Genomic DNA, 15,435 nt, shown 5'->3' with positions numbered 1-15,435 from the left:
GTGCCTTCGTGTGCCTTCGTGTGTGTGTTTGTGTGATTTGTCGACTCTGCGGCTTAGGGCATTGAATCAGCACACACACCACAAACCCTCACCCACCTCCTGCCTCCTGCTGCTCATGCTGCTCCAGCTGGTGTCCTGCGTTCATTCCTTTGTCTTGTGATTTATTGAGATTTCAGTTCGTTGCTTCTTTTGCCCTGTGTCGTCGTCGCTCGTCGCTCGTCTAATGTTTGCTTTGTGCATTTGCACACAGGAAGAGGAAGTCGGAACGATAAAGCTTGTGGAATTGTTTCTTCGTAGAGCCGCCCCCCCGAACAGGCGACAAAAACTCTCTAATTGGGACTGCAAACACCAGAGCAGAGCAGAGCAGAGAATCACTCAAGCGAATATGCAAAAGTTAAGCGAAACGACGAAAGAATCCTCGGGGGACGATTTATGACATTTTTTTTTCACAGGGAATTTGTTGACTAATCTGTTTGGGGGGTGGAAATATGAAAGTCAATCGGCAGAGAAAAGATTCCCCAAGAAAATTCGGCAAAAGGATTGCCAAAGAAACGATGGGAAAGGCACAATTGAAGAGGAGCAACAGGACCAGCAGCAGCAGTCAAAATAGGAACTGTGGAAATGGAGTGAAAAAATAAACAACAACAAAATATAAAGAAAGGAACAATGAAAAGGAAGAGACAGCAGCAGAAAGGAACTATGGAAATGGAAAGACAGAAACAGAAAGGACAAAAAAAAAGGTAACAATGAATAAGCAGTGAGAGCAACAGGAACCAAGCAAGAAACGGAACAAAAATGGCTCCAACTGTACACAAAAAATAAAAAATACTCTAAAATGCGACCATCGATTGTTTTTAGGAAATGCCCAAGGAAATTTGTGTCAATTTACATCAAACGTAATGCAATTTGTCAGCAAATAAGGTCAGAAGTTGCTGCTGGCAATTTAAAAAGATGTTTCCCTTTGGAAAAATAAAGAAAATACAAGACCCAAAATAAAATAAAATAAATGGAAACCCTCAAAAGAAAAAGGCAATTTCCAGACCGCCCAAATGGTGCGTTTCAATATTAATTAGGATTCCATCCGCTTTCCAAAATGAATCAGGAATTCCCTTTTGATTTTAAATACAAATATTATCTTGAATTCCTACAAAAATATTTACTTTAATCAAATGTGAAATTCCTTTGGGTATTTTTTGCCAACCTGTAAACGTGGCATAAGTCCCACCCACTAGTCAAATGACAAGGTCCCCCCTCACGTCCAGCTTAGCCAGCTCTTCCTTTGGGGCTGTGTGGCCACGCCCACGCATTAGTCAAGTTCGAAATGAAGTCTTTTGAAAGAGTTTTGGGCATCCTTTTTGGCGTCGTACAGCGGAGGGATGGAGGGAGGGAGGTAGGTAGGTAGGTAGGGAGGAAGGGAGCACGGTGCGGCAGTACGTGATTGGATTTAACAAGTGCGAGAGTGCCAGAGAGGCATTCAAATGGCATTGCATTTAATGTGATTCTCGCTCGCCATCATCCAACTTTGGGTCTCCTCTCTGTCTCTTCCCTTTCCTTCTTTGGTTCTTTCTCTTGTTCCTCTCTCTCTCTCTCTCTCACTGTTTGGTTTGTGCATATAGAAAACACATTCCTTATATATCAAATAGCCAAATAGAGGGCCAGAAAAGAAGGCAAACAAAAGCTACTGAGAGGAAGGTTAGCCAACGGAGGAAGAAAGCATTTGATACCCTGGAAGAAGCAAGAAAGGAACGATGGAAAAGGTGGAACAACCAAAGGCACAACCCAAAATAGGAACGATGGAAATAGATCGCTTATTATACGCCTCTTTTTGCAACAGAAACGGAATTGAAATATTCTTCATGGCTTCACAGATATTTCTATCTGCTCTCAAATTTCAAATCTCTTGAAATCACAATACCCTCTCATTATATCCTCTGCCCACAGGGTATCTGTGTAATGAGGCGGCGACCACATAAAAGGCGCGGCCAGTCCCAGTCCCAGGCACAGGCACAGGCCCTGCCGGGCGTCGTTGACCAAGTTGGAAAACATTGAGAGGCAAAAAGACAAACAGAAGACGATGTCTAGGGATAGGTAGTGACACTGGCAGAGTGGCAAGAAGAACACACAGGTGAATGCCACAAAGAAGAGAAGAGAAGAGAGGAGAAGATGGAGAAAAAGAGAACTTAAAGAAGGAAGGAAAAACAAGTAAAATGAAATTAAATTTGTAAACAATCTATCAATCAAACTGAATGAAGCCGACACACACACACACAGACAGAGGCACACAAGAGGCGGCTGGCTATAAAGATACAAAAACAGATCCCACAGATACCAAGATAGCTACCTCAAGTGGTGGCCAGACCCAAGACCCCATCAAAGCTGTGATTGCTACCTGTAGACAGTGTATCTGTGTCTGTATCTGTATCTGTGTCTGCGTTGGTGTGGGCAGGAAATGCGCTTTGAAACTAATGTGAAATTTAAGCCGAAAACTCGTAAAGTTTTTCCCCACCAAACAGGAAAACTACTCCACACAGTAGCCGCCGCCACAAAAAGAGAGGCGTGTCTTTCGACATTTATCTTGACAATTTAATCTACACTTTACACACACTTTTTACAGACGGAAACAATTGAAACAAACTTCTGCTCTTTTTAACCCTTTTGTCTGGCAACACATCCAGGGATTGGCGGCGGAGACAACACACAGTGGGAAAACCAATTAGAAAATCAGACACATAAACAAAGACCCCTACGCAGTTCTCCCTCACATCCTCCAAAAGGGAAAGATAATACAGTGAAAATCCCAGACACACATCCAGACATTTGTCTGTGAGGCGGCGGAGTGGAGGGATTTGAGTTTGTCCCATAAGTGACTTTTACTTTCCTTCAACAAAATGCAATTAAACGCAAGCTGTGCTCTCTGTGTGCTTTTGCGACAGTTTTTCCGATTACCATTCCCATTCGCATCGCTTCCCTTTTCCTTTCTTTTGTTTGTATCGTTCAGCATAAAATGTATGTATCTGCGAGTCTGAGTTTTGGGTCAATGCTCGCTTTGGGTGTGAACATTTGCTGCATTTAAGCGGATTTTCCGCCACAAACTAAGACTCTTAGCTTTTGTTTTGCTCATTCATTGGGAAAAAAGTGAAATTAGAATAATATTTAACAAGGCAAAAACTGACTTCACTTTCCCCTTCGAGTGGGGAGAAACCCCTCAAGTATTTAGCTGCGAGAGCTAACAAAAAAAAAAACCTAATTTGTCTAATGATCCAAACGGAAAAGAAATCTAAAAAATTGCCATATAAAAACATAAAGCATTTTATAATCGTCCGATGCTGGTGGCTAGTGTCTGGTGGCTCTGTGCATAACCTCGCCATATGTAGGATATATTCCACTTTTTCGTAGGTTTTTTTATAGTTTTTTGTTTTATTTTTTTTGAGCTACTTGCGTCATTTGGCTAAATCGAGAAAGATGCAAATTTGTGCCCGTGGCATGTGGCTGCTGGAGCTGCTGTTTTTTTTTTTTAGGTTTTTTACGCCTAAATGGCAGGCAGCGAAACAAAAACAAAACAACAATAAAAAACAACAAATAAAAAGCAAAACAAATAGATATTATAGCAAACAAACGGTTGTCTGCCTTGTGGGTGGGGGGCACAGTAGCATACCATAAATGTAATGAGAAAATATCCAAACAGATACAGATACACAGATACTACAGATACATATACAATATTAATGTATGACCTCCCTTTTGGGGCAAGCAGCGCCTGTCTAAACTGGACGCTTCTCTCCCCTTTTATCTGTTGTTCATTTCAATATTTTATTTATTTTATTTGGCATTTGGTCATTTTTTATTTTTCAAACGCAAAATGATGAAAGATTTCGTCTGCCCTTTTTGCTTCGAAAATGATGACATGATTTATTTCCTTTCAATGTTGGATTTTCATCTGGTTTTCTTTTTAAAAATGTACGGATATTTAAAGGAAAAATCTATGGAAATGTAAGAGAAAACATATGGAAGAGGAGGGTTGGAGGAAAGTGCTTGTAGGTAGGTCCTAGGGGTTTGTTCTGCGAAATTTTGGAATTTGTATGGCAAATAATTGCAATGGAGATTAAACAAAGCAATCTCTGAATCAATTATAAGATCTATACTCTAAAGCGAATATTTTTATAGCCCAAAACCACTATAAAAGATAGTTTTCCATCTCTGAAACATCTATGGAAAATCAGGAAGCATCATCTGTGGGGTATAAGAATTTATAGATAAAGGTCTAAGGGTCTTCTACCCTAATAAAATTGTATTTGAAGATGAGCAACCCAAATCAATTAGCCATAGAGTACAGAACTTGATATACCCAAAGCCTTAAGTGGTGCAAAACACCATGAAAGATAGTTTTTGACACTTAAAATCTATTGCAACCCAAGAGACAACATCTGGAATCAATGGCATATGCTAGATGAAGGTTCAAAGGTTCTCCTTACACAAAAATTCTTCATTTAAGTACCTAAATCCCTGATCTCAAGACCACAAAAGATGCTTAATAAATATAGCCTCCTCTTCTATATATATTTATATACAATAAATCTGATTCCATCCGCCAAATATAAATATGTATAAGTATTTCTCTATTTAGTGAACCATTAAGAACGCAAGTTCGTTGGCCCACTTCGTGTCTGTGTCCGTGTCCGCCATCAGCAGAGTGTCCGTCCGTCCGTCCGCCAGCAGAGAATGAATGTCGAGAATAAATGTGTTTTTAATTAAATGCCTTTTGTTTCTTCTATCCAGAAGAAGAACGTCCGTCCGTCCGTCCCGTCCGTCTGGCCGTGTTCGTGGCGCTAGACAAAAGGTAAGTCGTCGAATACAAAATAGAAATGAAGGTGCGGGTATGACATGTATCTAACAGATACTCTCGCAGTCTCACTCCTACCTGCCTGATGGCCCTTTTTTGGTGTAACGTTTTTTTTTTTTTGGCAGACACATTTCCCACAGAGACCTCAACTCAACTCATTAGAATGCCGTCTGGTGGGCGGGAAATGTATCTTAGAATGCGAGCGTGGAGTTTGTTTTTTTTTCCAATGTAATTAGAGGGTGGCATTGTTTTTTTTGTTTTTTTTCGTATAAAGATATTAATACTTTGGTCACATATTCGGAAAGGAATGGAATGGATTGGAATGTCTTTCGTTTGTCATTCGCTTTAAATGTTTGCTGTACGCATTTTGCATACTAAAAAGATACAAAGATACGCGTATCTGTGAGGTTATGTAGCAACAGGTGCACATAGCCAATGTTTATCGATGTTTATTGATTCGCAGGGGCGGCTCTGCCTCTCTGCCTCACTGCCTCTGCCTCGCTGTCTGTCTGTGTTTTGTTGTCGATTTGCTAATTGTGGCCCCAATTTCGGCGGGCCGGCGTGCCCCGCGGGCTAATTGTTGTGTATCTTGTGGATACACGTTCTAACTATTGTCTGGCTTTTCCTCTCTATGGCTAGCATTTTCGCACTTGGCACGCGGTTTTCGGGTCAAGGCAAAAGAGTTCTCATTGGAAATTTCCATTTGTTTTGTTGCCTGAATCTATGGTTGATTGATTGATTGATTGATCGACTGATATCAATGGTTTGACAGCAAGCCAGTCAAAAACATCAAAGCGAAAATTCCTTAAAGGCCATGTGGAAATTATGAGAAAACTTCAACTCAAAAATCAAATTGGACTTTGAAATTTTTTTATGCATTTTCTTCCATTTTTGGGAGAGCAAAAACTTTTCGGAATTCAAGGAAAACTTCATGGAGAACTTCTTCGTTAGATTTCAAATTAATTAGCAAATGAATTTCAACTAAAAAGAAACAAAAATTAGAATCCCATACACAAAAAGATACATCCATATCTAGAGCAAAACACGAAGTTCATTAGGCCTAAACGATGTGATAGATATTTATGAATAATTCAATCAACCGGTTCCAGTCCATTTTGACTGGTTAAAAAAAGGGTGTTGAATGTTGTATATAAACATACATTCAGATTTCATTTATTTGAATACTAAAACTGAACTTTAAGCCCACACAGCCAAACTGGTTACTGTATCCGAAAGATACAGCATTTCTTATTAATATTTCTGCTTAAAAAAAGAATGAGAAAATTAAAGATTTGTTTTCGGAGAAACATGAGTTTGAGAGAGGAATAGGCATTTGATTGCCAGAAAACCAAAGTCCATGTACGATTAAATGTTGAATGTTTTTTCTTTTCTTTACTCCAAGTACAACTAAAAAACCCTGATAAAACCCCCAGTCATTGCAGCATTCTAGCGGATGTACAGTACACCCAACCCGTATACCCGTTTGCTTCTGGGTTTTATCGCAGCCGCGGATATCAACGTCTGGATGCCCGCTGGAGTCGACCGCCAAATGGGGATTTGGGGAAATAAAATGCGATTAAAACAAGTCAGAGAACTTTATTTAAGCTACTCTGAATAATAAAACATGACGCTACAAAAGATTTATTTTGTTGAGCATTAAGTTGAACTTGTTTCTGAATTTAACATGATTTTTTCAGGCTTTAAAAGGCATTTAAAATGGGTATGAATCTTGATGTATGTATCTATATCTACATTATCATACAATAAGAATTACACTCTTAATTTAATGTGTAAACCCATTAAAAAACAGAGATCTAGAGCTCAAGAAACATATTTTTGTGGAGTATTTATGATTCCATTCATGTTTCTCTTTCTTCCACAATCATTCTACCCTTAAAGCCATATAAGTGCCTCCCTACTTTAGCCATTTCTACCCCCAAATATGTTGGCTACCCAAACAGAGAGACATGCGTTGGTTTTCCTTCTTTTTTACTTTTTGTTAGCCAAAAAAAAACACTTTCCATTTTTCTACATTTGAAAGTGAGATGCCAAAAAGAGAGAGAGAGAGAGAGAGAGAGACACTGAGGCAAACAAAGAAAGAGACACGGCACACGGCAAGGACCGCATAATCGTAGTCTGCACTGCACTTCCTCGCTCCTCTACTCAACGAAAGGGAACTCCTATCCGTTTCCCCACACTCTTCCGCTCTGGCGAGGGGAGTAGGGAGGGAGGGGGAAGACGTGCCTTGTCTGCGAATGCTGCTGTGGCTGTGGGCTGTGGCTGCTGCTGCTGCCGGAGCGGACAACGACGTGATTTGAACGCGCAAAAGATATATCCGCACTGTTGCTCTCTCTCTATCTCGCTCTCTAAATATCTATACATTTCACTCTCTACCGCTATCTCTCTCTCTCTCTCTCTCTCTCTCTATCTCTATATCTATATCTTTGTCTGTCTGTTGGCACTTTTTCTTTTTCTTTTCTTTTATATTTTTTGGGGGGGTTCTTTTGTCTGCTTTTCGGCTGCTTCCTAAATATGTTTCTTTTTCGGCTGCTGCTCGCACGCGCATCTTTTGCTTACTTTTATTCTCGTTTCTCGACTTTTGTTTATAAATTGGAGATTTTATGGATAGAAAGAAAACATAAGGAAAAAAATAAAAACAAAAACCGAAAGTCCATTGGCTTTTCCCTTTGCCTTTTCCGTTTCCCAAATAAAGTCAATATATTCATGCTTGCATTCGTGAGGTCCTTGAGAATAGGTTTAGCTGTCGACACGAACGCCTCTCTCTCTTTCTGTCTCTTCTCTCTCTTTTTGTAGCTGTATCTTTGTATCTTTGCTGTGGTGTTAATAACTGAAATGCATTTGTATCTTTGTTTATGCATCCCATGCATCGCACACGGGCCACACATTTCTGACAGCTTGTTACCCGCAAGCATTTCATTTTCTTTTCAGGTTTTTCCCTTTACAGAATTTTGACTATTTTTATACAGATTTTCCACGCTGACATATGTTACGGATTGAGAGGAAAAACTCATTTAGTGTGTCAATGAATATAATTGTCTGTCGTGTGAGTGAGTCTGCTACTCACTCGTTGATGGTTTTTCCTGTGGGAATTCTGGCATTAGATAGCAACACTTTTCGAGTGCATATCTTATCTCTGGGCAAGCATTATCGATTATATTCCCAATATATGGGATATATACTATCCCTGCAGACCTTTCTGCACACTTTCTCCCATTTCTCTAGTGGAATATTTTTAGTGAAAAATACAACACAACTTTTGGCATTTTTTGTTGTACTCTTGAAATGAAATTCCAATGTCTCGCAGACTTTCATTGTTCAACATTCTGTCTGCTTCGGTTAATTAACATTAATATTCTTTAGACACAGACAGACAGACATACAGCTAGACCCAAAAGCTCCTCTGGCATATTCTTTAAGCCTTCCAAGCGCACTCTTTCGTTTCGTTTCGTTTTTTTTCTTTTATTAATTTCGTTTGATTTTCGAGGACACAAGTTGGGGGGCAAAAATGAATTTCAATTTTGGACGTTCATTAATGAACATAAATATTGTTAATTTTTGTGTGTGTTTCTTTGACACGAGATTTTTTTTTTTTTGTGTTTTTTTTTGGCAAACATTTTGTCTAACCATTTGGCTCGTTTCGTTTCGTTTTCCTTTCTTTAATGTTTATTTATTTTATGGCTAAAAGACTCGTGCGGTGCTTGTTCGAACATCCCCACCAAATCCATGTGCCTCCCGCGCATAAATAAATTGCAAAAACATTCAAATTTCGAATGTTGTTTTGGCGGCTTAAAATATGTTTTTAATTTGTTCAATTTGTACGCCCACAAATGAATCAACATTCCAATGGTGACGAAGTACATATAAAGGGGGTTGTACAGTGCGTTTCATAAAGGCAAGGCGTGTTAAATAGATGGCATACTCATTCGCTTTCTTGGAGGCTTCGAGTCGTAGATCTTTCATACAGCATTAAAGCATTTGGTTTCCCCTCCTATTTTGCTTTTACCTTCCTTTTTCTTTCTCCTCTTTTATATGCCTGACAGCTACTGTTTATAGATACTGTATCTAGCCACTGGAAACCGCATGAATGTGTGGGAATTGCGCGAGTCAACCACAAGGCAGAGTATACCTCGTACAATATATTATGGTATATCGCCACAAAGTGGCACACAAAGTCATTTGCGTACTCTGTATATGTTTTTTTTTCCCACGTGCATTCAAATGATTTTTCCACCCACAGATCGGAGATCGCACTGACAGATCTTGCCCCCTTTTAAAAAGGGGTTTCAAAAAGGGGGTTGGTCCGCCAGGCACCCCAACCCAAACCCCCCTTTTGATTCTCTCACTCACGGACAGGCCGTAAAATGTTTTGGATGTCTCACGTTTTTCTTTTTTGGAGGGGCAGCTAATTTATGTACATTTACAACTGAATGTATTTGTATCTATATCTATGTGTGTGTGTGCGTATGTATGGCTAGCTGCGGTTTGTTTAAGCAGCCACTGGATTAGTGCCACTTTAGATCCATTCACAACATAAATAACCAGAGGAGACACAGCCACAGCATCAGAGCAGCAGAAAACCCCCCACCCCACCAACTCTTCAGCCATTATTTTAAATTAGATTTTATTCGCCTTCCCAGAGGTTGGACTCAACTCTACGCTATTTTTAAGATACAGTTATAACAACAAAAAGAAAGAGTAAATACTCGCATCTAAAAAGAGATTTTTGCCCGGGTTCTAAGAGGGTCTGGGAAGGGCCCGGCCCTGTGTCCTACGACTATTTCTCTTCATTTGGTTTTGATTCCCTTTCCGTTTCCTCTCTAATGCATATTTGTGTTTGGAAATTGAGTTGGAATCTATGTGGCAGGGGGCATGCTGCATGCAGCAGTGCCAGTGTATGCTCTCTGGCATTTTAGCAGGTAGAAAAGCACTTTGCACTTCACAGTCGACTCTCTTGTTATTATTTGCATAACGAAATGGGAATTGGGTATGGGGTTTGGGGTTTAGGTTTCCCGTTTTTGGCCACAGAGAGATCCTAATCTTGGCCACAGAATGTGGTGTGGAAAATGTGGAAAAATAAGTAACATGGAAACTATTTAATGGGCAATTTTTTCAACCACAAAAGGAACTTGAATTTACACATTTTATTGGTGTATTTTGTGGTGACTTAATTTAAAAGAAAATGGGAATTTAAAAGGTTTTTTTTGGGGTGCAATTTTTGGCTTTAATTTAGTTTGTTCCCCGCTTTATCCCCTTTCGTTTATGTTTGGTTTATTTGGTTCATTACTTTCTATGAAGGATTCTTACTTAAAAAACTATTTTATTCCAAGGAAAACAATTTTAGAAACTGTGCATTTAATTCCTTTTGATGTCTCTAAATTTTTCTCTCTGGAAATCATTTTGTTCCTTAATTCCATACTATCGTTCCTTCAATTATTTTTCATATTTCCTGTCTATCAATGATTACCTTTATTTATTTCTAGATATAAATGATTTATCTTACAGATAACTATTTTCCTTCAGGCCAAACAAAATGTTCAACTATAATTCTCTGAAGACTACGATATAATTTCTAAGTAAAAGTAAACTTTAGATACACTTCTACCAGGGATTCCATAAATTCTCAGAATAAACCATACACAAAGATTCCGAACCGAAGATTAGCTGCCTTTCTCTTTTGATCCAAAGTATCCTTTTACCTCCTGCACTCGGCAACACAATTTACTCTGCTCTCAGGCCTACACGCCTTTCCCTGTCTCCCCCTAAAGCAATGCATTTCCCAAAAGCATCTTTTGCCTTAATGGCAAGCAAAAACCATTTACACAGGCGATACTTAAAAATCGAGCACTTTTGTGGAATGAAAAGCATCGCAGCACGTTTAGCGCGCGCGAAACTAAAGGAAAATCCTACTCGAAAAGACCCTTGACACACATATCCACTCGTCGGTCGGTCGGTCGGTCGTTGGGGGTGGTGGCTAAAAGCCTCCTGCGACTGCTCTAGTTTTTCAGTTTTTCCACCTCGTCATCAATGCCCACCAACAATAGTCGAAAAGGGGGGCCTACTCGACTCTCTCTCTCTCTCTCGCTCTATAGCGAATGCTTTCTCGTGTGTACTTTGCATTTTGTATCGAACGTCGAAAAACATTAGGCTTCGCATGAATCAACAATGAATGGACTCAATGATTCATGCACATGGACTCGACTCGTAATGAGACGCAACATTTATGTGCGCACTGTACCAGAGTTCAAAAATCGAATTAAAATGTAACTAAATGTTCGAGGTGTGCCATAGAGTCAGTCCATAAAAAGTATCTATATAATTGGACAACAATCCAGAGGGAGAGAGAGAGAGAGCGGGAGGGAGGGAGGTAGAGTGCTGGAGGTGTTACTGCTGCTGCATAATCAAGAGACGAGGTCAATGGAATCGAGAAGAATGCCGACTGACAGTATACGTCGTCGTGGGGGCAACGGGGCGACCAACAGGGAAACAAGTTTTATTTCAAAAGCTAATTACAGCCTGAGAGAGTCGAAAAAATTGTTGTGTCAAGTATCTGTAATATACAAATTTTTGCATAATTTCCCGCATGCAAATGACCAGGAAAAAGCTAAACGAATGCTGGGGAATGCTGCAGGGAGTGGTGCGGGGAAGAAAGCGAAAGAAGGCAGAACAAAGACGCAGGCAAAAGCTGCAAATGAGTAAATCAAATGAAATGAAATGAAATGAAAAATAAACACAAAAGTACAGTTGCCACAGCACAGTTGCAGTTGCAGTTGCAACTTGTTGCATGCGAATGTCAGGGAATAAAACACATTTCTCATCTTTCCTTCTCTTTCATTCGAGTGTGTGTGTGTGTTCTGTCCGCTGTGTGTGCGTGTGCTATCCCCGTCTCCATCTGTCACTCCCCAATTCTCGCATTGGTCTTGAGTGCCTCGTCATTGTCTCCCTCTCCCTCTTCCCATCTCTGGAGCTGGAGTCTTCGAGTGTGGCCGCATTTGCATCTGCATTCGGTTCCTGATCCACCTCCTCCTCCTCCTCCTCCTGCTGGCGCATTGCAGTTTAGATGAAATTGCCTAGATTGCAGGCCTAGTAGAGAGACAGGGTCCCCCAAAAGATACATCGCTACTCTGTGACTCATGCAACAACTATGTATGCCATGCCACTACAACAATTGTTTGCCCCCATATTTATGACACACGCAGCAGCAGCAGCCAGCAGCCAGCAGCAGCAGTCACTGGAACGCACAGGAGCAGTGCAGGGCAGTGCCTGTGCCTCGCCTTTTGACTTGTGGATTGCATAAATCAGAAAGTAGATAAAGAAAATTGCAAATATATTTGTGGTAGACACACACTCCCTTCCAAGCACCCAAAAGCAGAGAGCAGCGACCAGAGATAAGTGCAACTGCCAAGATAGAGATATTAGCAGTTCTTAAAGTGCCACTGGCACCGGATTTGGATTGGACAGGGGGGGAGCAGGGCAGGACAGCGCGTAAGTGGATTACGACACAAAACGGATGTTGACACTGTGCCCCACAGAGCAAGAGAGGGAGAGAGAGAGAGAGAGCTGGGGGCTTGAACGAACAGTGAGTGTCGTTTCTTGCGATCAAATTGCTGTCGATATTGCAGGGGGCTTTCATGTGGCATGTTTACCCAAACAAAATGTAGGGAAGGTTACCATCAGAGTGTCTGTCACTGAAAGGATCTCCACTGAGAAGGAATGTATGTATATAAAGTGAAGTGAAGGAGCTAAAACTTAGAGAACTTCCATTGAATATTCCTATGGATACATATGTAGGTAAAATTCAGCTGTTCAATTGAGTAATCATTAGGTAAACATCCAAACATGAACACAGTGATCAATCATCAATAGATCTATTCACACAGTGATGTCTGCTCTGCTCACAGACCAACTCCCATAGAGATCTCTCTTGATCGGTAGACCTATTCCCCAATTTGATATTCCAACTACTCCCCTGAGGATTGGCTCTCCCTTGAACCCACATTGAACTCTGTTGCTAGTTTTTGCAATTGGCGAAAATCTTAATTGCTTTATTCAATTTTGTCAATCTCTGTATGCGAATACAAAACAACAACAACAACAACAACACTTTCCGTTCCGCCACTCTACGAATAAACAAGTAAACAAAATTAAGCTCCACAACACACAACACCCTCACCCCCTCATCCACCGATTGTGTGTGTTTGTGTGGCTGGACAAACAAAAAATACAAGCTAGAGGGGTGGAGAGGGCAAAAACAGTAGAAACAGAAATTGCAATAAATTAATTTAATGGCAACGAAAATAGAGACGCAGAGCGGGAGGAGAAGGGAAACAAGCACAAAGCAAAAGAGAAGCAAAAAAAAAATGAGCAAAAAAATAAAGGGAAGACTAGACATAAGGGCTAATGGAGCATTTGATACTCTAGGTGCTGGGAGATCTATAATTTATACAAAATCTAAACTTTGTAAGAGGTATGTCGGATGTTCCTTTCTACAGCTTGAGGCTGGCTTCCTCTTCATGGGAATATCTTCAAAGCATACTTAGAAGCAGCTCCCACTCCTAAGTCCCTTTTTGTACCTTACAAACATTATCGTAAAGTTAGAGTACCCTCCTAAAAGGGTATCTTCACTTGTCAACACTCGCCACAGCAGTGCGAAGCAACTGTTCAAATGTGCCTTAATGGCTGGCAATGGGTATTGGCAGAGTCGCAGTCAATAGAACAACAGAGAGGAGTCCAAAGCCTAGACGAAACGAAAGGGAAGACGCCGGAGGTCAGTCATTGATCTCCGTTTTGGGTGCACAAAAGACAATGCCACGCCCCCAGATACACAACCAGGCAGTAGCCAAAGGAAAGGGTAAAGAAGCAACAAACGCTGTACAACAAAAAGAAGAAGGAGAAGACTGTAAGCAAAGGAAAGACTGTAAGCAAAGAAGACATGGCAAAGGCAAAGGCAAAGCTTAAACTGCGCCAACGAAGACATCCCGAAAAGGTTAGAATAACTCTCCCATCGAAAAAGATTGGGGGTCTTGTTGGTCCTCTATAAACATTTTTATTAGTTTCAGTTTTTATTTTTATTCTACAGTTTCAGCTTCTTTTTTTTCATATGCGCATTTGAAATTCGAACCCCTCAAAGGGGCAGGGCAAGGCAAGGGCAGGGCAGCTCCTCTCTAACGCCATATGTGTTTGTTTGTACATGCAAAATATATTTATTCCACAGGCAAACATAGGGCTCTATAACCCAACCCTCCTCTCAGTCCTCGTCCTCTTCTGGCAGTGTGTGGCACGCGAAAGGAAGTTGCTTTGAAATGCAATAAAATTTCCTTTACTATCGGTTTTGAGGTATAATTAGCATTTGCCGCCTGCCGCCACCAACGCCTGCCAGCAGCTGTTTGAATGCACGGGAAGGAGGCAGTGGGGAGTGAGGAGTGAGGGTTTCAAACGGAACCCAGACCCAAACCCTTAGCCACAGCCACAGTCCCATATCCCATATGGTGGTGCAGTTTACAGCCAACAACAATTGCCATTTGGTATCTTGTATCTATTGTAATGGTTTGTTATTATGGCTAGACCCGTGGATGGAAGTTACTTTAACTTCTGAAGGCAGTTGGTAGATCTAGGAAATTGATTTGTAAATGGAATTGCGGTAAAATTATACAGAGTTTTGTATCTGTTAATCTGAATAGTATTTTCCTTTGCTTTTCCTTACTTTCTGTTCCATTCTGTCGTTTCATTTTCAATGCAGTAACTTTCTCTGCCATTCCCTTGTTCCATTTAAGCTTTAAAATCCTCTAAAATTCCATCTAGCCCTTGGAAAGTGCATACCCTGCATTTATTTCATGACTCATGCACTGCCACATCTTCCCCTAACCGTCTATTCCTGTAATTATACATCGATTGGGTTTCCCCCCCAATTTATTACATGATATTTTTCGAAAATTTAACGTTTGGCAGTTGGTTCTCATGTTCAATAGTGCAATCCACCCACGCGTCAGGAGGGTTTTTTCCCCCTCACACAATGCACCCTGGACTGCAGCAGTCTGAGGCAATTAGCTCGAGTCTGACGCCATGCCTTGCCATGCCATGCACCAAAACGTGGCATGAGGTTGCTTCAGGGGGCCCGCCGCCGCCACTCACTTTGCATTGCCCTTCAAAATAGGGAGAGAATGAATATGGTTACATGAAGTACGTGAAGTTTTTATTGTCTTCCAAAGTCAAGGCGCACTCTGGCGTAATAAATGCACACACACACACACTGCACTGCACAGATACCTTATCCATCTATAAACCATTTACATATCTCTCTCTCCATCTCTTTGTGAGGGAGAAAGAGCCCTTTAAACAAAAGCCAACGCTAGGTACGTGCCATGTTGAGGCACTATTAAATTAATTATGCCCAAGACTTTAATGGCTTTTCCTATTTAATAGATTTATGAAATGAGCAGAAAGTACTTCTCCTCGCAGCTTTTCAGCATAGTTTTTACTCGTATCTGTAATTGTTTTTCGCATGAAGTGACCATAAAACTAGCCTTGGAGATTATCTCTGGAAATATATGTACTATGTCCGAGTATTTTCCTTTATA

General features: G+C 40.7%; 1 protein-coding gene across 1 annotated transcript in view; it reads right to left on the bottom strand.

Annotated features, from left to right (window-relative positions):
* The window catches only part of LOC111064674 (cytohesin-1), a 39,517-nt gene that overhangs the window by 11,193 nt on the left and 12,889 nt on the right, over positions 1-15,435 (bottom strand). The gene's annotated exons all lie outside the window — the stretch shown is intronic.

Source organism: Drosophila obscura, unplaced genomic scaffold, assembly GCF_018151105.1.
Source record: "Drosophila obscura isolate BZ-5 IFL unplaced genomic scaffold, ASM1815110v1 contig_179, whole genome shotgun sequence".
NCBI classification, from domain to species: domain Eukaryota; kingdom Metazoa; phylum Arthropoda; class Insecta; order Diptera; family Drosophilidae; genus Drosophila; species Drosophila obscura.
Note: the sequence above shows the minus strand (reverse complement) of the source record. Positions and strands in the feature narration are given on the sequence as shown.